Source organism: Macaca mulatta, chromosome 7 (genome assembly GCF_049350105.2).
Source record: "Macaca mulatta isolate MMU2019108-1 chromosome 7, T2T-MMU8v2.0, whole genome shotgun sequence".
Classification (NCBI taxonomy): Eukaryota; Metazoa; Chordata; class Mammalia; order Primates; family Cercopithecidae; genus Macaca; species Macaca mulatta.
In genome coordinates this window covers 108,255,116-108,283,107 of record NC_133412.1, presented here as the reverse complement: position 1 = coordinate 108,283,107, position 27,992 = coordinate 108,255,116, and the positions used below count along the sequence as shown (strand labels likewise).

General features: G+C 39.6%; 1 protein-coding gene and 1 pseudogene across 17 annotated transcripts in view; one reads left to right on the top strand and one right to left on the bottom strand.

Annotated features, from left to right (window-relative positions):
* Positions 1-27,992, bottom strand: part of PRORP (protein only RNase P catalytic subunit) — a 253,529-nt gene that overhangs the window by 212,647 nt on the left and 12,890 nt on the right. The window lies entirely within an intron of this gene.
* Positions 4,965-6,264, top strand: LOC106999398 (septin-7 pseudogene; annotated as a pseudogene).

Here is a 27,992-nt window from a genome sequence, read left to right as displayed (position 1 = left end):
TGGGATAACTGGCTAGTTATATGTAGCAGAATGAAACTGGACCCTTAACTTTCACCACATATCAAAATTAACACAAGATGGATTAAAGATTTAAATGTAAACCCTCAAACTATAAAAATCCTAGAAGAAAACCTAGGAAATACCCTTCTTGACTTCAGCCTTGGCAAAGAATTTTTGGTTAAGTCCCCAAGAGCAACTGTAACAAAAACAAAAATTGACAAGTGGGACCTAATTAATTAATTAAAGAGACTCTGTATAGCAAAATAAACTATTTACTTTAAACAGACAACTTACGGAATAGGAGAAAATATTTACAAACTGCATCCAACAAAGGGCTAATATCCAGAATCTATAAGGAACTTAATTCAACAAGCAAAAAACAACCCCATTAAAAAACAGGCAAAAGACATGAACAGACACTTCTCAAAAGAAGGCATACAAGTGGTTAATAAACATGAAAAAATGCTCCATATCACTAATCATCAGAGAAATGCAAATTAAAACCACAATGAGATGCCATCTCACACCAGTTAGAATGGCTATGATTTAAAACATCAAATAATAAGGTGGTTTTTTAACTGCAGGTCACAACACCTTACTAGGTCATGAGATCAATTTAATACAGTTGCAACCAGCATTTCGGAGAGAAATAAACAGAACTAAAAATAGAGTGCAACAAATACAGCAAGAGTCCATAATTTTTTTAATGTATAAATTTTTTTTATTTATAAATGTGTTATTACATATAATGTATATTGTATCTGTGTTGTGTTCAAAAATGCTTAAAAGCTACTGGTAATAGGACTCTGTCACATATATAAAACGTGATTTTGCCCCAGGGAACATTGCTAATACATTTTATCATAGGCCTATAATATTTACCTCTGGTAAGTTTATTAAAGAAAGTGCCAGAACCCAAGTTATAAAAATTAGCTCTAATAGATATTACATATATCATGAAACTACAATAATCAAAATAGTGTCATACTGTTAAGAAGTATGCAGATTAGTGAATCAGAAAAGAAGGTCCAAAAAGAGACCTAAATATTCATATGAAGAATTTGGTACATGCTAACAGTAACATCCCACTTTATCACTAGTTGGGTAAAATATGGGTTGCTAAACAAATGATGTTGACACAATTGGCTAATTAGCTGGGGAAGAAATTAAGTTGGAACTATACCTCACATCAGAAAAAAATTCCAAATGGATGAAAAATTTAGAGAAAAACAACAAAAGTGTAGGGAGCAAAAGCAAGTTTTTGTGTTTGTTGGCTTTTCAATAACCTTGCAACAGAAAAAATCTTTCTAAATATGAAACCCAGGAGCCATAAAAGGAAAGTCTGATAAATCTGAATATTTTAAAATGTACATAGAGAAAAAAACATAAGTAAAGCTTCAAAAATTGTAATTTAAACCACAGATTTTTCAAATAAAGAGCTCCAAAATTGATAAGAAAACAGTCAAAACTCAAAAAATGGGCAAGACAGGAGTAAACAGTTCGCAGAAAATAAATATAAGTGACTCTTAAACCTGTGAAAATATGCTCCACCACACTCCAAGAAAACTGTAAATTAATCCTATACTGCAATTTTATTTTTTACTTCATATAGGCAAAGATCAAAATGTTTGATAGCACACTGAATCTTAAAGGTGTGGAGAAAGAATTCTCATATTTTGCTGATTATTAACTAGCAAATATTAATATATAATTTGCTGAGCATATACTGATAAAATTTCCATGAAGGCCAATCAAAATTAATATGTCTCCATTGTGCTAGCAATTCAATTTGTGGGAATCTATCTTACATCTATATCAGAATATGAGAAATTACAAATGTGTAAGGTGATTCACTGTGGCACTTTTGTAATAGTGGAAGATTTGAAACCACTTAAATACTCATTAATAGAAGACTCAATGAATAATTAAATTGTCATTCCATACAGCCAGAAAGAAGAAAAAAAGAGAAGAGGAAGAGGAGAGGAAGGAGAAAGAAGATAATCTATTTTTTAATCTTGAAATATAAAATGATAGCCCACTATCAACTACATGAAGGACTAAAAAACTTTCCCTAAAAAATTCTCAATCATCTAGAATCATGAGCTAAAGATGCATGCTCCCTAGCAGTTAGGTATTATTTCCAAGTATTAATACATTCTCCTATAAATTCCAGATAGAACAGAATTTACTTACAAGTTTAAAGTTATTTCTTAAATCTTGTCTGAGCTCTGCAGAAAGATCTAACTCAGGTAAAGATAGTTTAGAAATTAAATGTCTAGACAGAATCAGCTATATTATTTTTAATCCCACTCTCCTTCCTTTTCATATCATATTCTGACAGATTTATGGAGAACAGCTAAAAGAAAGGGCAATAGGCAATATATTTTTAATTATAAAATCTTGCTCCTAAATTAGAAAGAAACAAATCAGGCCAAAAAAAGAAAAAAAGAAAAAAAGGCAGTAACACAGCCTGAGTCCTGCAAACCCCAAAACGCTGTTAACTACTTAAAAAAAAAATTCTGCTTTCATTCAAGGAGTTTGTTCGTGCTTACACACCCTGGAAATCCCCTCTGCTTCACAACTAACCCAGAACCTGCTCTAAAGTGCCAACACAGTGCCTAACTTCCCTTCGTCTTTGAAAGGAAACGTGTAGAAAATTTAAGCCCCTTCACTGATCAAGTCGCTTCACTTTTCTGGGCCTTACGTTCCTCAGGAATAAAGTGGGGCTATTAATACATACTTCAAAGGGCTATTGTAAGGACTCAATAAAATTAAATGATTTGACTGTAAAAAGTCTATACTATAAAAGCCCCTGTATGTGCTTTAGGTAAATAATAATACCACAAGTTTTACCAATAGTTTGTCAACATTTATAAACTTTTTGGGTTTCAACATTGGATACCAGGAAAGTAACTTTTCCTGCTTCCTATTCCTGTCTGAGAAATGGGTTCCTGTCTTCACATGGCAGCAGAGTAGATGAATCCCTGAAAGGACCCATAACCTAACTGCTCCCACATGTATAAGAAAAATATGTCTACATTTCAGTTGTTCCTAGGTATTCTGATTCGGGGGCCAAAAAGACCATTTAGCTTGTCACCTTCAAAGGACACTAGACTGAGGTAAGATCCATCCCTTTGTAGTACGCATGTATGCGTGGTTCATAAATCAAGTTTCTCGGCTGAGGACTGCCTGTAGTGCATCCTTAAGGATTACTTTATGCTTTACAGTGTGCATATGTCTTCTGATCTATCCTCAAAACAAACCTGTGAGAAAACTGAGATGCGGACAGAAAGACCAAATTAATGACAACAAAAAAATACAGAATCTTTATTTCTAATTCCATTTACTAATGACTTCATTGAATTGAATGAGCTATTTCCTTTCTTTATAAAGCAGAAACAATTTATCAGTCATTTGCAGAAGCCATCAAGTTTTCAATGTTTCCACAGAAATGAAGCAGAATTTACTACCATCTATACTCAATTCTATTGCTAATTTTTTATAAAAAGAAAATAGTTTGGGTTATTTTTGTTCTCTTTTAGTGAAAAAAAATCAGAAGCAGAAAAGAGAATGAAAAAGGAAAAATTTAAATTCCTGAAACTTCTAGTGCATAAATTCAACAGTAAATCTGACTAATGTTAAATATGTAGACAGTAAATCTTTGTGCACTGCAGTAGTAAGAGAGTAGACTGTGAAAGTTATCCAAGTGAAAAGCAGAAAGGAAATGGGAAGCGATTTTACTCTGAAAGAAAACCAAAAGGTGAAAGAGTCAAACAGTAAATAGGACAGGCAAGAATACTCAGGTAGAAATCTTGGGGATATCCCGGGAACATTCATCAGCTCAAATGACGTGTCTTGTACATCTCATTGGTGGTTTTCCTTCCACTCTCTAACTTATACAAATATCTGAGTAACTCAAGAGCAATGTACAACTGGAAGATGAGTCATTCCACCAGTAATCAACGAGATTAAGGGAAATTCTATTTTCCTGTGAACTTCGGCACAGTTTGAATCTGTTTCATTATTCCTGCTAGGAATCACTACAAATCCAGGTTTGCACACTTTTTCTTCTGCCATTATTAAGTAAATAATAATAAGTTAAGTGGTAGGTAATTCCCCATCCTCAAAACACATACATCAGTCTCATAAGGTGGCAGAATTACCAGTATGGTTAAACAGCATGTGTTACTGAGTCCAAAGATGTGGGTTTGAATCCTGACTTCATCACTTAACCTGTGTGGTTTCAGCAAGTTACCGAACTTTTCTGAGCCTCAGTTTCCTCATTTGTCACGGAGAGAAAATACTCATTCCCTCAAAGTTACTGTAAAGATTAACTGAAATGGTGGCTATGACATAATAAATGTAAGCACTGGATTATTTAATGTATAAATAACCATATTTATTACACACACCTACTGGATGCCATGCATTGTGGAAAATACGCAAACGGGTATCCCGTCCCTCAGAGTTTCTAATCTGGTTGAAATAACAATAGACACTAACGTGAAAAACTAAACACTAAAACAAGAACACATAGTATAGGACCAATAGCCAGATGTGTGCCAGGGTTAATAAATGCTACAAGTTCCAAGGAAGAAAAGATAAATGCAGACTACAGAGGTCAAAAAAGGTTGTGTGACAGAAAAGGGACTGAGATAGCCATGAAGGAAAAACAGGATTTGGAGGTAGGAGTATATTTTAGATAAGGGGAAAAAGAAAAGGAAGAAAACACAAAGCAGTCTAGAGCCACTAATTAGCTGGCACTGGCTGAAGCAGAGTCTCTAGAGGAGAATGGTAAGCAATATGGCCTGAAAAGTAGGCTGCGGCCAAACTGGAAGAATTACTTTCAGGGCAGGAATGGGTAACTGCTGAAGGTTTTGAGGCAGGGGAGTAACAGCATTACATCAGCGTTTTGAAAAGAATGACCTGGAGTGCAAGATCCACTGCTGCTTAGGAGAGGAGCATCAACAGCAGCACCATGGTTCCTCTGTGGATTTCTTCTGTTGGAATCTGGACGACTGGAATGATGGAAATGTGTGGGATTTGCCAATCTCCGAAATCAAGTATCCAGAGAATCAGTGAAGAGAAGGTTTGAATTCACACTTATGGTAGTGGGAAATCCGGGAAAGACAACATTAATCTACTCATGATTCCTCATAGATTTGCATTCTCCAGAATATCCAAGTCTTTCTCATAGAATTATTACTAAAAAGATTGTACAGGAGGAACAATCCAAAGTTTTAATCAAAGAAGGTAGTGTTAAGTTGCTGCTTACAATAGTTGATACCCCAGGATTTGGAGATGCAGTAGATAATAGTAATTGCTGGCAGCTCGTTATCGACTACATTGATACTAAATCTGTGGACTACCTAAATGCAGAATCATGAGTGAACAGATGTCAGGTGCCTGATAACAGGGTGCAGGTTTGTTTATACTTCATTGCTCCTTCAGGACATGGAATTAAACCAGATAATAACTTTAAAACAGATAATGAAAGAAATCTAAGAACTTAAAACATATAAGTTTCCAGAAACAGATGAAGAAGACAATAAGCTTGTTAAAAAGATGAAGGACCATTTACCTCTTGCTTAGGTAGGTAGTAATACTGTATCATTGAACTTAATGGCAAAAGGGTTAGGGGAAGGCAGTATCCTTGGGGTGTTGCTAAAGTTAAAAATGGCGAACATTGTTTTTACAATTTTAAGAAATACGTTAATAACACATATGCATGATTTGAAAGATGTTATTAAATGCCCACTATGAAAGCAGAAAACTGGCAGTTGTGACTTATAATGTAGTTGATAACAAATAAGGGCTAAGAGACTTCTGGCACAAATGGAAGAAGAAAGGAGTATGTAGCTAAAATGAAGGACGGAGCTGGAGATGGAGCAGGTGTTTGAAATGAAGGTCAAAAAAAAAAAAGCTCAAAAACTGAAGGACTCTGAAGTTGAGTTCCAATGGCAGCGCCATGAGCAAATGAAAAAGAAGCATAACACAAAGAATTAGAGAAAAAACATTGTCAGTTTGAGGATGAGAAAGCAAACTGGGAAGCTCAACAACATATTTTGAAACAACAAAGCTCTTTGAGAACCTTCAAAAAGAAAAAGAATAAAGAGAAGATCTTTTAAACTACTGACCAAGAGTTATGCATTATTAATAGTTACCAATATCCCAACTTGGACATCAGTGTTTGTTGGATCCATTTGACCAATTTGCACCAGTTTTATCCATAGTGATAGATTTAACAGCATGACAAAAATTATTTTGTTGTTGTTCTTAATGGAGATTAAGATGCCTTGAATTGTTTAGGGTGTTGTGTACTTATTAATAGAAACTAACAGGCCAGGCACTGTGGCTCACACCTGTAATCCCAGCACTTTGGGAGGCCAAGGCGGGTGGATCACTTGAGGTCAGGAGTTCGAGACCAGCCTGGCCAACATTCTGAAAACCTGTCTCTACTGAAAATACAAAAATTAGCTGAGTGTAGTGGTGGGTGCCTGGGTTTTAAATACTAGTTTAGCTTCACTGATCACATAGTTTACAGTAATAATGAATGCTGTGGTTTGGATCTGATCATCCAGCTCTGCTAATCTGGTACTTAATAATCAGTTCTTGTTTACTAATAGTCATTTGACATTTCTCTGATTGCAAGTGGAGAAGCCTTGTACCATCAACACAATGGTGAATGACTTGGGAAGAAACCACATCCAAAAATATCCAAAGGTCTGGCCCATGTTTAGGATAGGCTCCTAAGTATATTTTGAAAAAAATGAACGTCCGGGCACGGTGGCTCATGCCTGTAATCCCAGCACTTTGGGAGGCTGAGGCGGGAGGATCACGAGGTCAGGAGATCGAGGCCATCCTGGCTAACATGGCTAACATTTCTACTAAAAATATAAAAAATTAGTTGGGCGTGGTAGCGGGTGCCTGTAATCCCAGCTACTCGGGAGGCTGAGGCAGGAGAATGGCGTGAAACCAGGAGGCGGAGCTTGCAGTGAGCCGAGATCGCGCCACTGCACTCCAGCCTGGGTGACAGAGCAAGATTCTGTCTCAAAAAAAAAAAAAAGAAAAGAAAAAAGAAAAAAAATCAACTACCATTAATAGGACAAGAAATATTGACAATGACTACAAAAAGAAGTATTAATTTATGATAAGAACTTTCACCTAAGTCTAATGACTCCTGAGCATCTACTCTGTGAATAAGTTCTTTTCAATTCCCACTGACATTGTATCTGGGAACATTGTACCTTGATATGGCCTTACCATATTTTCTTGAAAAACATCCTCTGCCTATTTTTCTCATTTTGGAAAATTCTGCAGGTTATATAATCAAGATAAGCATTTATACTGTATGAATCTGCAAAGGAACTACAGTATTTTTATTAATATGAGAGAATGCACTTTTGCCATTGGTGGTTTTTCAGTCAGCTTGCAAAGAATCACACTGTTAAAGCAGTGATCAGCCTAGAGAGAAGCCTGCTTTTGAAACAACCTGAGTTATCTGCTAATTCAAAACATCTGAACAAAAATACTCCTGGCACAAATGCAGTGAACTCATTACAAAAACAAAAACAAAAATAAAACACCTACGTTTAAATTAGCCCTGTAGGTAGCTTAATCCATATGCATTCCACCCTTCCAATTATAAGTCTCTGAAAGAAAAGCTAGAACTCCTAAATGCAGGAAATCACATTTTACTTCTGTGCAGCTGCTTCATAGCAAAGGAAAATGCAAAAACAAAGAGGAAATGCACTGGAGATCTTGTAAAGAGTGGAAATCCCCTCACTCCACATCTCCCAATTAGCACTGTTGGGGACATAGGCTCTCAGGTTCAAGTTTCCCTTTGTGTAAAGCCTAACCACACCAGAATTAATCTGCAGTTGCCACCTGTGATAAAAGCAGGGGTTGTGCACACTGGAGCATTCCACATTGCCTCTTTAGCTATAGCTTTTACCACACAATGGATTAACCTGTACAGGAGTTTTTAAAAACCTGTACAGGATTTTTAAAAACTCCTCCCCTAACCCAGAAAAAAAATGTTAATAACCTCTTTGCAAAGCAAAAACAATGCAGTACAGTAGGAAACCTTTATAGAACTGACCCTGAATCTAAATTAGTTGTTCTAGTCTATTAAGAAATTTTATCATGTGCATTTAAAAAATGGAAAAAGAAACATATGTGCAAATGTCATGACAATTTTCAGCATTTAAAAAGTATCATGTGCTTTAAGAAGGGGACTTTCACTCTCTATAGTGGTATTTCTGAACCGGTTATATCCTTTCTAATGAATATATACTATATATATTATAATAAACATATAATATGTTTACTTGAGGAAACCTTTACTATAGGAAGATGCTGCTTCTGCATGAAAATCACTGAGAAAGCAATGTTTTATAATCTCCCTTTTCATAACTTCTATTATGAAAGTATATGTGTATTTGTCAGCTTTTTTTTTTTTTTTTTTTTAAATAGACATGGGGTCTCACTATGTTGCCTAGGCTTGTCTCAAACTCCTGGGCTCAAGCGATCCTCCCACCTCAGCCTCCCAAAGTGCTGGGATTACAGTCGTGAGCCACCACAGCTGGCCGTTTGTCAGCTTTTAAAAAAAGATTTTCAAGATGAAAATCTTAAACATATATAAAGGCAGACAGAATAGTATAATAAATCCCCATGAACCCATAAACTAGCTTTATCATCTCATGACCAATTTTGTTTCATATATAACTCCATCTATTCCATCCCCTATTTCCCAGTTATTTTTGAAGCATATCTTAGACATCACATCATTTCATCCATAAATATTTCAGTGTTTAGCTCTGAATCTAAAGAGTTTGGGCCAGGTACAGTGACTCACGCCTGTAATTCCAGCACTTTGGGAGGCCAAAAAAAGGGCAATCACTTGAGCCCAGAAGTTCGAGACCAGCCTGGGAAAATGGTGAAACCCCCTCTCTACAAAAAGTACAAAACTTAGCCGGGTGTGGTGGCATGCACCTGTAGTCCTTGCTACTCAGGAGGCTGAGGTGGGAGGATCACCTGAGCCTGGGAGGTTGAGGCTGTGGTGAGCCGTGACTGTGCCACTGCACTCCAGCCTGGGTGACAGATTAAGACCCTGCCTCAAAAAAAAAAAAAAAAAAAAAGAGTTTTAACTCACTAACATTATTAACCCTAAATAAAAATCAACAAAAATTTCTTAATACCTCCAATAACTGGTGTTCAGATTCCCCTGATTGTTCAAATCAGGAACTAAGGGTCCAATATGATCCATACACCGCAAATGGTTGCTTTATCTCCAATTGCTTTTATCTATAGGTCATTGCTCCATCTCTCTTTTTTTTTTTTTTCCAATTGATTTATTGGAAGAAACTGGGTTGCCCTGTAGTTTCCCACAGATGGTATTTGGTAATTGTACCCTTGAGGCGTAATTTAACATATTCCTCTGCCCCCTGTTTTTCCAGTAAATTAGTAGTGAGCTCTAGATGCTTGATCAGATTCAGGTTTGATATTTTCATGTACCAAATCCTTAACTCTCCTATTTCCTATTTCTTAAAATCTTGAAGAACCACAAGCCATATTTCAACCTATAGCTAAAAAGTAGTGTTGATTAATAAGGAGGTGTCATGTGCTCTGCTCAAGACATAACAACTTGGAATTTCTCCCTTTAGATATTAAGGAAAGGAGCTTCACATCATCAAAACCTCAGCAATGATTTGATGCTGACTTCCTTCCCTCCCAAACTGACACTGTGCTACATACAGACTCTGCACTTTTAATTCACCTAAATCACAACTTTCGGTTCTACTCTGCACTGTCTTTGGGGCTCCACTCTCATCTCTGCTCCCACTAGGAAAAGCTGACCTTATCTAACTTTCTTAACACATAACTAACTATGTGTTAGTTAGAAAGCCTTAACACTGCAGAACTGGAGTGGGCTTTGGAGATCATCTGGACCAACTGTCTCTGTTTAAAGACCAGGAAAAAGAACAAAGTGCTGAAGTAACTTTCCCAAGGTTATTATAAAGATATATGTTAAGTTAGTTAATATTTATAAAGTACTCTTAACAGTGACTAGCTTCTAATAACCCTTATATAAATATTTGCTTTTTAAAAAGCAAGTTAAAATTAGTTAACAAACAGAATTAGTATTTGAGTGAGGACCTCTTAACCTTCTCTAAGAATACAAATAATACTCCCTTCTACTTTGCAGTTTGGGGGAATAATGCACTCTACATATACCTAAATATTCCAGATAACTGAGGCATGCTTCTTTAAACACCCAATTTTATTTCATTTTAATCTTTTAAAATCAAGATAATCCAAGATGGAAACTGTTGTCAGAAATATAGTATACAGGCCGGGCGCGGTGGCTCAAGCCTGTAATCCCAGCACTTTGGGAGGCCGAGATGGGCAGATCACAAGGTCAGGAGATCGAGACCATCCTGGCTAACATGTTGAAACCCCGTCTCTACTCAAAAAAAAAATACAAAAAACTAGCCAGGCGATGTGGTGGGCGCCTGTAGTCCCAGCTACTTGGGAGGCTGAGGCAGAAGAATGGCGTAAACCCCAGAGGCGGAGCTTGCAGTGAGCTGAGATCCGGCCATTGCACTCCAGCCTGGGCAACAGAGCCAGACTCCGTCTCAAAAAAAAAAAAGAAAAGAAATATAGTATACAGTTCCTTCATCAAATGAAGAACACTGAACAATATCTTATTAAATTTTTCAGTGACCCTTTCATTATGAATACAGGGAAGCTTAATGAATAGAACTCATATTTGGGAATCAGACAGATGTGCATTCCAATCTTAATTCTGTTACTTACAAACCTTGCTTGGCAAGTCACTTAACCTCTCTGAGGTTTAGCAAAAAAGGGGAGGCTGCCTTCCTTGTAGTATTGTCACAAAAATTAGAAATAACTGATACAAAGATCCTAGCACAAAGATCTTAGCCTGACACTAAGAATTCAGTATGGTAACTATTATTTATTTATTCAACAAATTGAGCATCTTTATGTAAAGCACTATTCTAAGTTATGAAGATACAGCAGTATTCTAAACAGACAAAATCCCTACCCTTGTGGTGCTTTCACTCTATACAAAGAAAAGATATATAGTAAAAGCTGTGTGTGTGTGTGTGTGTGTGTGTGTGTGTGTGTGTGTGTAGCATATCAGATAAGTGCTATGGAGAAAAATAAAGCAGAGATAGAAAATAGGGAGTGCTAGGGGATATGAAGGAAAGCGCGGAATCAAGGATGATTCTGACCTTTTTGACCTGAATAGCTAGAAGGAAAAAGTTGTATTTACTGAGATAGGGAAGACTATAGGAGGAACATGTGTATAAAGATTGGGAGTTTGGTTCGGTGGAGATCAGAGGCCTTATTCTCAACATTTCGGCTGCTGCTTTTTCACACTGATAGATTTTTCTTCCTTCAGAAGTAAGCTGTCAGTCTTCAGCACCAGTATTATTGTTTCTAATCTAGTATCTTATTTACATTATTCTATTCTCTAAGAAGACCAAATGAAAAAGCAATAAAATCGATACATTTAGGCAACAGCTATAGAAAAACTAGGCAGAATTTTTAAAGAAATTTTTTAAGAAAAGTAACACTAAAAGTGTATCACAGCCGGGCGTGGTGGCTCAAGCCTGTAATCCCAGCACTTTGGGAGGCCGAGACGGGTGGATCACGAGGTCAGGAGATCGAAACCATCCTGGCTAACCCGGTGAAATCCCGTCTCTACTAAAAAATACAAAAAACTAGCCGGGCGAGGTGGCGGGCGCCTGTAGTCCCAGCTACTCGGGAGGCTGAGGCAGGAGAATGGCGTGAACCCGGGAGGTGAAGCTTGCAGTGAGCTGAGATCGGGCCACTGCACTCCAGCCTGAGCAACAGAGCGAGTCTCCATCTCAAAAAAAAAAAAAAAAAAAAAAAGTGTATCACTTTGGGGAGTACCTCACTTCTAAATATTGTTTCTAAAAATTCACTTAGAAGATGATTATATAGAACTCACAAAACTTTTCCCATAAATAAAAATTTATTTAAAAATGGCTTGGTTTCCATGACAAATGATGCAACGGGTTATAGTATAACAGTAATAATGCCAACCTGAATCTGAGAGAGAAAAGATCACAGGCTGTAAGAAAGACAAGACTCTCTTGCCCTTGGCGCAAGAAAAGTCAAATATCTCCTTTGCACACTCCCACCTTGTTTAAACCTCGTAAAGGTGACTTTATCCCTCTGTCTCTAGCACACTCCAGATACAACGTTCCACTTGAGCACCCCCCTCAGATCAGCCCCTCAAAACGTTCTCTATGAAAAATCACCAACCCAACTCTAAAACAGCAGTAGCCAAACACCCATACCCACACCGAATTCTCATTTCCTTGTAAAGCCAAACTCAGCTATGCTTTAGCAGGAAAGTACACTGCTGCAAGCTAAATCTCATAAAAAAGACTGGATCCCAGCTGGTAGAATTTCAGTCAAGTGTTACATAAAGAAAAAGAATGAAGAAATAAGGAAAGCATTTGACATTGGGAAGGCCACTGCTAGGAGTGACCTGCTTGGCCTTTTAAGTTTTTAACCTTCCTAAAATTCTGAATTCATTGATTTTTCTAGAAGTTTCACATTTTTGGCCAGAATTCTTGCACCAACACACCTGAATGGTAACTGTTTTAGGGCACCAGAAACTGTGCTGCTGTAAGACAGCATACTTAATCAATAAATGTTGTATGACTTCTGATTGCTCCACCAACAGCCATTTCCCCAACTTTCTCCCTCTGTTCAGGCCTCCCTATTACCTGAGACACAACAATATTGAAATTATGCCAATTAATAATTCTACAATGGCCTCTAGGTGTTCACGTGAAAGGAAGAGTCTCAGGTCTTATACTTTAAATCAAAAGCTAGAAATCATTGAGCTTAGTGAGGAAGGCATGTCGAAAGCTAAGACTGGGCTGGGCATGGTGGCTCACGCCTGTAATCCCAACATTTTGGGAGGCCGAGGCAGGCGGATCACTTGAGGCCAGGAGTTCTAGACCAGCCTGGGAAACATGGCGACACCCCATCTCCACTAAAAATTAGCTGGGTGTGGTGACACACGCCTGTAATTCCCAGCTACTCAGGAGGCTGAGGCATGAGGATTGCTCAACTGAACCCGGGAGGCGGAGGATGCAGTGAACCGAGATCGTGCCACTGCACTCCAGCCTGGGTGACAGAGCGAGACTCTGTCTCCCTGCCTCAAAAAAAAAATGGAAAAAAAAAAAAGCTAAGATAGGCCAAAAGCTAGGTACCAAACTTTGCAAATGCAAAGTTCTCGAAAGAAATTAGAAGTGCTACTTCAGTGAACAAATAAATAAGAAAGCAAAATAGCCTTATTGCTGATATGAAGAAAGTTTTAGTGGTCTGGATAAAAGATCAAACCAGCCACAACATTCTCTTAAGCCAAAGCCTAATTCAGAGCAAGGCCTGAATGCTTCAATTCCACAAAGGCTAAGAGAGGTGAGGAAGTTGCAGAAGAAAAGTTGGAGGCTAGCAGAATTTGGCTCAAAAGGTTTAAGAAAATAAGCAATCTCTATAACATAAAAATGCAAGGTGCCAGGCATGGTGGCTCAATCTGTAATCACAGTACTTTGGGAGGCTGAAGCAAGAGGATCACTCGAGGTCAGGAGTTTGAGACGAGCTTGCACAGCATAGCAAGATCCTATCTCTACAAAAAATTTAAAAATGATCCAGGTATGGTGGTATGCTTGTAGTCTAGTTACTCAGGAGGCTTAGATGGGAGGATTGCTTGAGCACAGGAGTTCGAGGCCCCAATGGACTATGATCGTAGCACCACACTTCAGCCTGGATGACAGAATGAGACACTGTATTTAAAAAAAAAAAAATTAAAAAGTGCAACATATAGGCTGCTGGGAGGTTACGGGCAAAGACGGGTGTAACCAACGCAAAAAACAAAACAAGTGCCAGGTGAAGCATCAAGTACTGATGTAGAAGCTGCAGCAAGTTATCCAGAAGATCTAAGATCACTGATGAAGGTGGCTACACTAAACAACAGATTTTCCGTGGAGACAAAACAGCCTTCTACTGGAAGAAGATGCCATCTAGAACTTTCATAGCTAGAGAGAAGTAGTCAATGCCTGACTTCAAAACTTCAAGGGACAGGCTGACTCTCTTGTTATGGGCTAATACAGTTGGTGACTTTAAATTGAAGTCAATGCCCATTTACCATTCTAAAAATCTTAGGGTCCTTAACAATTATGCTAAATCTCCTCTGCCTAAGCTCTATCAATGGAACAAAGCCTGGCTAATAGCACATCTGTTTACAGCATGGTTTACTGAATATTTCAAGCCCACTGTGGAGACCTACTGCTCCTAAAAAAAGACTCTTCAAAACAATATTGCTCAGTGACAATGCACATAGTCACCCAAGAGCTCTTATGGAGATGTATAAGGAGATGAAAGTTGTTTTCATGTCTACCAACACAACATCCATTCTAAAGCCCACGGATCAAAGAATAAATTCGACTTTCTGGCCTTATTATTTGAAAAATATGTTTTGTAAGGCTATAGCTGTCATCGACAGTGATTGCTCTGAAGGATATGGGCAAAGTCAATGGAAAACTTTCTGGAAAGGATTCACCATTCTACATGCCACTAAGAACATTTGTGATTCATGGAAAGAGGTCAAAATATCAACAGTAACATGTTTGGAAGAAGTTGACACCAACCCTGATGGATGACTTTGAGGGGTTCAAAATTTCAGTGAAAGAAGGAACTGCAGATATGGTGGAAATAGCAAGAGAACTAGAATTAGAAGTGGAGCCTGAAGATGTGACTGAATTGCTTCAATCACAAAATAAAACTTGGATTAGGAATATCTTCTTATGGATGAGCAAAGAAAGTGGTTTCTTGAGATAAAACTCACTCCTAGTGGACACATTGTAAATATTGTTAAAATGATAACAAAGAATTTAGAATATTACGTAAACTTAGTTGACAAAGCAGCAGCAGGATTTGAGAGGACTGACTCCAATTCTGAAAACAGTTCTAATGTGGTAAAATGCTTTCAAAAAGCACTGCATGCTGCAGAAAAATTTTCTGTGATGAGAAGAGTCAATTTATGTGGCAAACTTCATTACTGTCTTATTTTAAGAAATTGCCACACAGTGGTTCATGCCTGTAATCCCAGCACTTTGGGAGGCTGAGGCGGGTGGACCATTTGAGCCCAGGAGTTCGAAACCAGCCTGGGCAACGTGGCAAAACCCCATCTTGACAAAAAATTAGAAAAAATCAGCTAGACATAGTGATGTGAGCCTGAAGTTGCAGCTACTCAGGAGGCTGAAGTGGGAGGATCATGTGAGCCTGAGAAGTGGAGGCTACAGTAAGCCATGATCTTGCCAGTGCACTCCAGCCTGGGTGACAGAGTGAGACTCTGTCTCAAAAAAATAAAGAAATTATCATAGCTATCCCAGCCTTCAATAAACACCACCACTTTGATCAGTCAGCAGCTATCAACATCAAGGCAAGCAAGACTCCCCATCAGCAAAAAGATTACAACTTGCTGAAGGCTCAGATGACCATCAGCATATTTTTTAGCAATAAAGTATTTTTAAATTAAGGTATCTATACACGGTTTTTGGATTTTTTTGTTTGTTTGTTTTTAGATATAATGTTATTGATACTTAATAGTCTACAGCATAGTGGAAAGATAAGTTTTGTTGTTGTTTAGAGGCAGAGTCTCACTCTGTCACCCAGGCTGGAATTCAGTGGCACAATTATAACTCATTGTCACCGTGAACTCCTGGGCTTGAGTGATCCTACAAACTAAGCCTTCCAAAGTAGCTAGGACTACAGGTACACACCACCAAGCCCAGCTAATTAAAAAAAATTTTTTTGTAGAGATGAGGTCTCACTATGTTCCCCAGGCTGCAGTCGAACTCCTGGCCTCAAGCAATGTTCCTGCCTAGGCCCCAAAGCAGTGGGATTACAGGTGTGAGCCACCATATCCAGCCACGGAAAGATAACTTTTATATGACCTGGGTAACCAAAAAATTTGTGTGACCCACTTTATTGCAATATTTACAATAAAGCTTAGAACCAAACTTGCAATGTCTTCAAAGTATGCCTGTACTTTAAAATACGTGGCTTAAAACTATATTTTGCAGCTAATTAAATTTCTTTCTCAGATTTTAAAAAAATCACTAAGCCCCCAAAGTTTTCCATTTACCACACAACATTTATTTAAATGTGGGGAAAAAAACCCACAGTTCATTTTAGAGATGACAAGATCTTCAAACCCAGAGAAAAGAGAAGGCTCTGGAGACTGTGATAAAGAGCTCAGTTCACATCTTTCAGTTTGTAACCAAATAAAGAAAAAAATATATATCCCTAAAGACCTAAATTAGATAAGTTCTTATACTGACATTTCATTTGGGTCATATGTCGTGTCTTAAATTGGTATTTAGAGAAACACCAGAAGGCCCCCTCTTTGTCAATTAACAATTAACTAAAGAGATACCATCAAGCAGCACAAATGGTTTGCTTTAAACTTAACCCTAAAAACTCAATTAAATGTACCACAGGCAATTTGCCTGCCTCCTTTTCTTTTCCAGAAAGGAGAATCCTAAATCATTAAAGCTTTATTTAAAAACTTCTAAATCACAGAATTACGGGGACTGTGATTATGATTAAAGTTTCATTAAATCTTCAAAATGGGGCTGGGTGCGGTGGCTCACACCTGTAATCCCAGCACTTTGGGAGGCCGAGGAGGGTGGATCACCTGAGGTCAGGAGTTCGAGACCAGCCTGGCCAACATGGTGAAACCCCTTCTTTACTAAAAATACAAAAAAATTAGCCAGGCATGGTAGCAGGAGCCTGTAATCACAGCTACTCAGGAGGCTGAGGCAGGAGAATCACTTGAACCCAGGAGGTGGAGGTTGCGGTGAGCCAAGACAGTGCCATTGCACTCTAGCTTGGGCAACAAGAGCAAAACTCCATCTCAAAAAATAAACAAATACATAAATAAATACATAATAAAATTAAATTAAAGTTCAAAATGAATGGATCAGGGTAGGCCGGCTAGCTAGCCTGCCTGCCTGCCTTCCTGCCTGCCTGCCTGCCTGCCTGCCTGCCTGCCTGCCTGCCTGCCTTCCTTCCTTCCTTCCTTCCTTCCTTCCTTCCTTCCTTCCCTCCCTCCCTCCCTCCCTCCCTCCTCCCTCCTCCCTCCTTCCTTCGTTTCTTCCTTCCTTCTTTCCTGATGGAGTCCTGCTCTGTCGCCAGGCTGGAGTGCAGTGGCACAATCTCGACTCACTGCAGCCTCTGCCTCCTGGGTCCAAGCGATTCTCCTGTCTCAGCCTCCTGAGTAGCTGGGACTACAGGCGCACGCGCGCTACCAGGCCCAGCTAATTTTTCTATTTTTAGTAGAGTTGGGGTTCACAATGTTGGCCAGGATGGTCTTGATCTCTTGACTTCGTTATCCACCTGCCTCAGCCTCCCAAAGTGCTAGGGTTATAGGCATGAGCCACTGCACCTGGCCTTTTATCTTTCTTTATAGCTATTTTGACAGAAAAAAAAATTTCCCCTTTTCACAAGTGTTGATGAAATTTTTTATACTTAATAAATATTATAATCAGAATAAAACCCACTTCCATTTTGAAAAGTAAAAGAAAATGATTAAGAAGTCTCAATAAGAACTAAAAAAGCACCAGGTGCAGTGGCTCACGCCTGTAATCCCAACCTTTGGGAGGCCAAGGCTGGAGGATTACTTGAGCCCAGGAGTTCATGACAAGCCCAGGCAACAAAGTGAGACCCCCATCTCTACAAAAAAATTTAAAAATTAGCTGGTCGCGGTGGTGTGTGCCTGTAGTCTCAAATACTCAGGAGGCTAAGGTGAGAGGATCACTTGAGCCTGGAAGGTTGAGGCTGCAATGAGCTATATCACGCCACTGCACTCTAGCTTGGGTGACAAGGGTCTCGTAAAACAAACTAAAAAAGAACATAAGAAACTAATAGAAAATATACTGAGTACTGAGACTGTTGTCTTTTTGTTTTAGCTCCTTTGTTAATATGCTTGTGTAATAAAATAGAGGGAAATAAACTTTACTTGAACTTTTACAATAGAAAGAAAAAGAAAATCATGTCTAAACCAGAGTATTTTCTAAAACTGTGGTTCAAGGACTGCTGGGTATCCCCAAGACCCTCTCAGGGGATCTGCAAAGTTAAAACTATTTTCATAACACTGAGATGTTATATGCCGTTTTCACTCTCATAAGCTCACAAGTGTACAGTAGAGTTTGGGCATAGTATCAAAGAACAATTATGATTATCTCCAAGAGCCAACAAAATCCTCTCTGCTTTTCCAACTACCTATTTCCATGAGCTTCCATTTTCTTCATATGCTTCAACCAGAACACCATACCACAACAGACTGAATATAGAAACAGATACAGAAATCCAGCTGTCAACTCTTTTCACCAAAATGATGATGCTGAAAGCAAAGAAGGAAATCCCTGCTCCTCCCAAAGCCAAGTCCAAAGTTAAGGCTTTGAAGGCCAACAAGGCAGTGTTGAAAGGCATCCAGTCGCACACAAAAAAAGATCTGCAGGTCACCTATGTTCCAGTAGCCCAACACACTTTGGCTTTGAAGGTAGCCCAAACATCCTCAGTAGAGAACCTGCAGGAGAAACAAGCTTTACTATTATGCCATCAAGTTCCCCTTGACCACTGAGCTGACTGTGAAGACAATACCACATCTGTGTTCACTGTGGTTATCAAAGCCAACAAGCACCAGATCAAACAGGCTATATAAAGAAGGTCTGTGACACTGACATGGCCACGATCAACACCCTAATCAGGACTGATAGAGAGAAGCCAGCCTATGTTTGACCGGCTCCTAACTATGATGTTTTGGATGTTGCCAACAAAATTGGGATAACCTAAACTGAGTCCAACTGGCTAATTCTAAATATAAGGGTTTTTTTTGCCATTTATTTAAAAAAAACTACCTGTCTTCGGCTGGGCGCGGTGGCTCACGCCTGTAATGCCAACACTTTGGGAGGCTGAGGTGGGCAGATCACCTGAGGTCGGGAGTTCGATACCAGCCTGACCAACATGGAGAAACCCTGTCTCTACCAGAAATACAAAATTATTCAGGCTTGGTGGCCCATGCCTATAATCCCAGCTACTGGGGAAGGCTGAGGCAGGAGAATCGCTTGAACCTGGGAGGCAGAGGTTGCGGTGAGCTAAGATCGTGCCATTGCACTCTACTCTGGGCAATAAGAACAAAACTCTATCTCAAAAAACAAACAAACAAACAAAAAAAACCTACCCATCTTTTATTAAGCCATATTATTGAAAAGACCTGCAAAAATGTAAGACAATGTACTCTTCTCACCAATATTGGTTTTGTTCTGGACAATAGAATTATTTTCTATAAAAATGTTATTGAGGCGGGGCGTGGTGGCTCACGCCTGTAATCCCAGCACTTTAGGGGGCTGAGGTGGGCGGATCACGAGGTTAGGAGATCGAGACCATCCTGGCTAACATGGTGAAACCCTGTCTCTACTAAAAATACAAAAAAATTAGCCAGGTGTGGTGGTGGGCACCTGTAGTCCCAGCTACTTGGGAGGCTGAGGCAGGAGAATGGCATGAACCCGGGAGGCGGAGCTTGCAGTGAGCCAAGATCGCACCACTGCACTCCAGCCTGGGTGACAGAGCAAGACTCTGTCTCAAAAAAAAAAAAAAAAATTATTTATGCTACATATCAGTTTTTATATTCTATTCAACAAATTAATATATATCTGGCTGGGCACAGTGGCTCACGCCTGTAATCCCAGCACTTTGGGAGGCCAAAGTGGGTGGATCACTTGAGGTCAGGAGTTCCAGACCATCCTGGCCAACATGGTGAAACCCCATCTCTACTAAAAATACAAAAATTAGCCAGGTGTGGTGGCATATGCCTGTAATCCCAGCTACTCGGGGGAGGCTAAGGCAGGAGAATCACTTGAATCTGGGAGGCAGAGGTTGCAGTGAGCAGAGATTACGCCACTGCACTCCAGCCTGAGCAACAGAGTGAGACTCTGTCTCTAAAGCAAAACAAAAAACAAAAGCTCTCTAGAATGTTCAATAATTTTTAAGTATATAAAATATATAAGAAATACTTTAGAACTGCAATTCTAAAGTATTTCTTAAAGTACAAGAAAAATACAACTTTACAAAGAAGTACTTTTTACAACAAGAGAAACAAAGAAAGCTGTTTAAAAGAGAATTTAGGCCAAGCATGGTGGCTCATGCCTGCAATCCCAGCACTTTAGGAAGCCAAGGCAAAAGGATCACTTGAGCTCATGAGATTGAGACCAGCCTGGACAACACAGTGAGATCCCATCTTTACAATTTTCTTTTTTTTTTTTTTTTTTTGAGACAAGAGTCTCACTCTGTCGCCCAGGCTGCTGGAATGCAGTGGCGCAATCTAGGCTCACTGCAACCTCGGCTTCCCGGGTTCAAGCAACTCTCCTGCCTCAGCCTCCCGAGTAGCTGGGACTACAACCTTGCACCATCATGCCCAGCTAATTTTTTGCATTTTTATTAGAGAAAGAGTTTTGCCATGCTGCCCAGGCTGGTCTCAAACTCCTGAGCTCAGGCAATCCACTCACCTCGGCCTCCCAAAGTGCTAGGATTACAGGTGTGAGCTACCAAGCCCAACCTCATCTCTACCCCATCTAATTTTTTTTTTTTAATTTGAAAATTAGCAGGGCAGGGTGGCATGTACCTGTAAGTCCTACCTACTTGGGAAGCTGAGGTGGGAGGATTGCTCCAGCCCAGGAGTTCAAAGCTGCAGTGAACTATGATCACACCATTGCACCCCAGCTTCGGCAAAAGAGCAAGCCCTCATCTCCTTAAAAAAAAAAAAAAAAAAAAAAGAATTTATAATTTACAGGATGAGCTTCCGTGTGTGGGGGCTCACACTTATAATCCCAGCACTTTGGGACACTGAGGTGGGAGGAATGCTTGAGCTCAGGAATTTGAGACCAGCCTTGGCAACATAGTGAGACTCTACCTCTACATAAGATAACAAATTAAGGCTGGGTGCAGTGGCTCATGCCTGTAATCCCAGCACTTTGGGAGGCTGAGGCGGGTGGATCACCTGAGGTCAGGAGTTCAAGACCAGCCTGGCCAACATGGTGAAACCCCGTCTCCACTAAAAATACAAAAATTAGCTGGGCGTCATTGTAATCCCAGTTACTCGGGAGGCTGAGGCAGGAGAATCATTTGAACTGAACCCAGGAGACAGGTTGCAGTAAGCCGAAATCACGCCATTGCACTCCAGACTGGGCGACAAGAGCAACACTCCGTCTTTTAAAAAAAAAAAAAAAAAATTGCCCAGATGTTGTGGCATATGCCTGTAGTCCCAGCAACTCAGGAGGCTGAGGTGGGAGGATCACTTGAGCCCAGGAGGTCCCAGCTGCAGTGAGCCATGATTGTGCCACTGCACTCCAGCTTAGGTGACAGAGCAAGACCCTGTCAAAAAAAAAAAAAAAAAAAAAAGTGGTCATGAGTTAATAATCATGGAGGATGGGGGTCCATTATATTAGTCTCTTTTTGCATATGTTTGAAATTTTCTCTAATGAAAAGATTAAAGAATTGAATTCTTATCTTTGTAGTTGAATATAAAAAATCTGACTGTCATTTAATGTTATTATCAAGAACCATGGCTGGGCATAGTAGCTCACACCTGAAATCTCAGCACTTTGGGAGGCCTAGGTGGGAGGACCACTAGAAGCCAGGAATTCAAGACCAGCCTAGGCAACATAGCGAGACCCCATCTCTACAAAAAAATTAAAATAAAAAAATTAGCCAGATGTGATGGCACACACCTGAATCCTAGCTACCCAGGAGGATGAGGCAGGAAGATTACTTCAGCCCAGGAGTTCAAAGCTGCAATGAGTTATGATCATGCCACTGTATTCCTGCCTGGGTGAATAGTAAGAACCTGTCTCAAAAAACAAAACAAAACAAACAAACAAACAAAAAAAAAAAAGAGAGAGAAAAAAAGAAGGAAAATAAGAAAAAAACCTAATTAACATTGAAGTAACACTATGCACATAGCTCCAAATTCACTTTTTGACCTTCATTGATGCCCACTCAATTAGTTTCAGTAGTTAAATCAGTAGATGCAAACTATTTGGAATTCTGCTTTGTTCACTTAAAATTCACATATACCACTGTCTTCTCTACCTACTATCACTAATCTGACTTACACAAAACCGACAGATATCTTTCAGTTTAATATTTAAAAAGTTCAACAAATCCTTTAACCTGATTGACCTGGTCATACCTAGAATAATTTATATGTAACATTATTGCCATCTGCTGGCTATGTTGTCTAATTACAGTAAACAAATGTTTAAAACAGAAAAGCTAAAAATTTATATAATAACTGAGATTTTTCTCCCAAAGCTATTCAACAGAAAAGCAGCTGCCATACCTTAAGGTTCTTCAAAATCTCACATTAGAAGCAACTGTTCTTGATTCTGGCTGCACTTTAAAATCACCTGGAAGCTTTTGAAAATCCTGATACCTGGACTCCACCAAGCCAAAGCAATTAAATCAGAATCTCCATGTTATGAAATGGAAGTCAACCACAGACTGAGAGAAAATATTTGCAAAATATATCGGACTTAGGACTTATATGTAGAGTGTAGAAACAGTTCTTACAACTCAATAATAAAACAATCCAATTTTTAAGATAGGCAAAAAATCTGAACAAATGTTACACCAAAGATATATGGATAGCAATTAAGCACATAAAAAGATGCTCAACAACATTAGTCATTAGGAAAATCTAAATTAAAATCACAATGAGATATCACTTCACACCTATTAGAACAGTAAAGAGACTAACCTTAACCATACTAAACATTGGCGAGGATGTGGGGCTACTATAGCCCTCCTACTCTGCTGGTGGAAATGCAAAATGGTACAGCTACTCTGGAAAACACCTGGGCAGTTTCTGAAAAAGCTACAAACACACACACATCAACCATAAGACATCTACCATAAGACCCAACCATTCCAGTCCTAAGAGAGTTACCCAAGAGAAAAAAAAGCTATAGTAGGTTGAATAGTGTAACCTCAAAATTTATGGCTAGCAGGAAACACAGAACGTGAATGTAGAAAGAGGGTCTTTGTAAATGAAATAAGACAAGGTCATGCTAAATCAGGGTGGGCTCTAAATCCCATAACTTGTAGCCTTATAGAAGAAGAGATGGCCCCCAGAGATACACACACACAGAGAAGGCCATGTGAAGACAGAAGCAGAGAATGGAGTGATGCAGCTAAAAGCCAAGGACACCATCAACTGCCAGGATCTGGCTTCTGAAGGTAGGAAGGAGAAGGAAGGATTCTTCCCTGGATCCTTCAAAAGGAGCATGACCGTGCCAACACCTTGATTTCAGATTTCTAGCCTCCAGAATTGTGACACAGTAAAGGTCTGTCATTTGAAGCTACCCAGTTTGTGGTAATTTGTTAGGGCAGCCCTAGAAAACTAACAACAAAAGCACAAAGACTTGTCTAAGACTGTTCTAAACAGCTTTATTTATAGTAGCACCAAACTGGAAATAACCTAAATGTCCATCAACAAATGTACAAATTGTAAAATAGTCACACAATGGAATACTACTCAAATATAAAAATGAAAGAACTATTGAGACACAAAACAAGGATGAAATCTCAAAATGATTATGCTGAATAAAACAAATCAGACCCTCCCCCAAAAAAGTATATATTGTATGATTCCATAGTGGTTGCCTGGGGATAGTAGGGCAAGGGGGAGTCATTACAAAATGGCATGAGGAAACTTTTGGGGGTGATACATATGTTCATTATCTGGACTGCAGTAACAGTTCTACAGGTATATACATATGTCAAAACTCATAAAGTTGTACACTTTAAATATATGCTGTTTACTGTATGTCAGATATACCTCAATAAAACGATAGTTGAAAAAATCAAAATATTCCTGGGCACGGTGGCTCACATCTATAATCCCAGCACCTTAGGAGGCCAAGGCAGGAGAATTACTTGAGCCCAGGAGTTCAAGACCAGCCTGAGCAACACAGTGAGACCCCGTCTCTAATTTTAAAAACCAAAACCAAAAAAACTTATATAAAAAATCAGTATCTTTGGCCAGGCACAGCATCTCATGCCTGCAATCCCAGCACTTCAGGAGGCTGAGGTGGGCAGTCACTTGTGGTCAGGAGTTTGACACCAGCCTGGCCAACATGGTGAAACCCCGTCTCTACGAAAAATACAAAAACTAGCCAGGCGTGGTGGTATGCACCTGTAGTCCCAGCTACTCAGGAGGCTGAGGCAGGAGAATCGCTTGAACCCAGGAGACGGAGGTTGCAGTGAGCCCAGATGGCACCACTGTACTCCAGCCTGGGCAACAGAGGGAGACTCTGTCTAAAAAAAAATCAGTATCTTAGTGGCTGGGGTCCAGGTAGCAGTTTTAAACACTTCCCAAGTATTCTAACCAGCAGCCAGGGTTGAAAGCCACTACATTAGAGGTTATCATCTCATTTACTTTGTTTTGAACAAAAGAGTACTATTTGGGGAAAACATATAAGCCTAAAATAACTTTTATAATGCTCATTTTAGGTGCTCATGGAGGCTAGCTGACATAATTTTTTTAAGTAGACAAAAGTATTCAACATGGATTTAATAATTATTCCTTGGTTTATACCTCATAATCTCAAATTATAGTCAAGCTTTAGAAAGCATCATTGAAGGCAGTTCCAGCTATTTGTCAACTAGATGTTTCTAATGCTCCTAACACAAAATAATTTAAAATGCTGAATATAATATAGTTTTATTAATACATATTTACAATGAACAGTATTACAATGACTTGTGTCCCCTCACCAAATTTATATGTTGAAGTCTCAACCCATAGTATTTCAGAATGTGACTGTATTTGGAGATAGACCTTTAAAGAGGTAATTAAGGTAAAATAAGGTCATAAGGATGGGCCCTGATCAAATCTGACTGGTGTCCTTATAAGAAGAGGAAATTTGCACAAAGATGGTAACAGGAACACACCAGAGGAAGGTCACGTGAAGATACCACAAGAAGGTAGCCATCGGCAAGCCAAAGAGAGAGGGATCAGGAGAAGCCAAATCTGACAACACCTTGATCTTGGACTTCTAGAATCCAGAATGGTAAGAAAATTAATTTCTGCTGGTAAAGCTACCCGATCTGTGGTATTTACAATAGCAGCTTTAGCAAATTAATACAAATGGCGAGAAAAAAAAACCACCAACCAACCAAAACAAAACCACACACACACACGTGCACGTGCGAAGAGCCAACCAGTCCCTTGAATCCTCTCATATAGTGCTCTTTGGCCTTTCTCCTTTTCCTATCTGGCCTGGACCCCATGCAGACCATGTTAACTACTTACTCTGTCAGAAGCGCCTTCTCTTGCTTTTTATCATGTGCCACATCTAACCAACAAAACCCAAACTCTGGACCAATGCTACCCTTTGTCCTTACTAGTTCTGCTCTTGGGTGAGCCAAGCTCTGTTGGAAATATATTAAATCACACCATCACAGACAGTAATGTATACTAATTCACAGATTCAAACCTCAGCACGCACCCTCTGCCATAATCCTTCTGCCTTGAGTTAGCATCTTGACATCCCCTCAAGAACCATTCCAAACCTTCCCCACTCTCTCTAGTAATCTACTTGACTCTCATCTCTCTCATTTTGTATACTGCTTAACACGGCAGGTATCATTTCTCCCATTGTTCCCTCTTTCTACCAATATATCATCCACACCCATCTTCACTTTCTTTTCTACAGCCTCAAATGATATTTCCTTCATCTCCAACCTCCCCATTTGTGCTCTCTTTAGCAAACCTGCTACTTTTGCTCAGCAATATTCCTTTTTCTCTCCTACATATCCTGTTTACTCATTAATTTTTATCTCTGTTTTCTTTTCCTTCTTTTCTTTTCTTCTTCCTTCAAACAGGCACAAGCCTATCTCCCTAAACCCTCTCTTGACTCCACCATCCTCTAGCCACCACTATATCATCTTTCTAATTTTCATGTAAACTTCTCAAAAGTAGAGTTTACACTCAACGTGTATTCACTCAGCGGCTATAACCTGGCTGAATTTGGCCCCCATTAAACTACTGAAACGGTTCTTCCTAAGGTCATCAATGATTCCTTAGTTGCCAAACCCAATATATCCCTTCAGTCCTCACCTTACCAAATCTCTATTTTGTACTGTGTTGATATTTGTGACACTCTACTGAATAGATTCTTTCTGCCTTGTTCTGACTGTTCTAATATATGAAACTTCTTCTCTGACCTTCCTTCCTATGCTGGTGTTCCCCATCCCACCCCTAAAAAGTTGTGAACTCAGCCCACTACTCTTCTCACTGTTTTCCTGGATGAGCTCAGGCACTCTTAGCATTTAACCTATTACTACTATGTTGATGGTACCCAAACCTCCAGCATTAACTCTCCCCTGTAAGCTAGAACACAAGTCCTGGATCTTCTGCTGACATTAAAACCCAATATGAGCCGGGTGTGGTGGCTCACACCTATAATCCCAGCACTTTGGGAGGCCAAGGTGGGTGGATCACCTGAGATTGGGAGTTTGAGACCAGTCTCACCAATATGGAGAAACCTCATCTCTATTAAAAATACAAAATTAGCTGGGCGTGGTAGTGCATGCCTGTAATCCCAGCTACACGGGAGGCTGAGGCAGAATTGCTTGAACCCAGGAGGCAGAGGTTGCGGTGAGCAGAGATTGTGCCATTGCACTGCAGCCTGGGCAGCAAGAGCGAAACTCTGTCTCAAAAAAACAAAAACAAACTAACAAAAAAACCCCATTATCAGATATTCAATTATCTTCTCCTCATACCTGTTCCTGATAGATAGCATCTTTCCAGGGTGACAAAAGAAAAGGAATTAGGGAGTGAGAGTTTGTTCATTCCATCACCCAAGCCGAAAACCTGAACATCATCCTGTCTTCTCCCATCACTGCAGCCAAACCAAATGGTGAGATTTTTATCTCCTAAAATGTTCTCAAAGCTGAGCTGGTCTTTCTCTACTCTTATTCTGGCTTTCATTTCCCTCATCATCCCACACCTGGATCACTCAGCAGCCTTCTGACTCAACTTCAGTGCCTCAGTCTTATCCTTTTCAACTCCTTTTTCCACCCAGCTGCCAGAGAGGTCTCTCTAAAATATACATATCACACTTTTGCTTAAAACATTTTTTTTTTTTTTTTTTTTTGAGACAGAGTCTCGCTCTGTCGCCCAGGCTGGAGTGCAGTGGCACAATCACAGCTCACTGCAACCTCCGCCTCCCAGGTTCCAGCAATTCTTCTGCCTCAGCCCCCTTAGTAGCTGGGACTACAGGCATGTGCCACCACGCCTGACTAATTTTTGTATTTTTAGTAGAGATGGGGTTTCCCCATATTGCCCAGGCTGGTCTCAAACTCCTGACCTCATGATCTGCCCGCCTTGGCCTCCCAAAGTGCTGGGATTACAGGCATGAGCCACCATGCCTGGCCTGCTTAAAACATTTTAATGGTTCCCCAGAACCTATGACAATGTTTCTTAATAATAGCTGCTCATTATCCTATAGTATGCTATAGGACCAACCAGTGAGAAAGGAGAGGTCCTCTCCTAGACGCCACTGCTCCTTCACACTCATTACTTCTCTACTCCTGACCTCAACTGAGGTTTATGATATTCATTGATACCAGGGATCAGCAATTTTTTTCTGTTAAGGGTCAAATAGTAAATATTTTAGGCTCTGTAGGCCACATGTTCTCCTTTATATCTACTCAACTCTACAGGACAAAAGTACCATAGACAGAGGAGAAGGGGTGGAGCAAGAAGGCATAATAAAAGGCTCCACTGATCATCCCCTTGCAAGGATACCAATTTAACAACTATCTACACACATACAAAAAGCACCTTCAAAAGAACC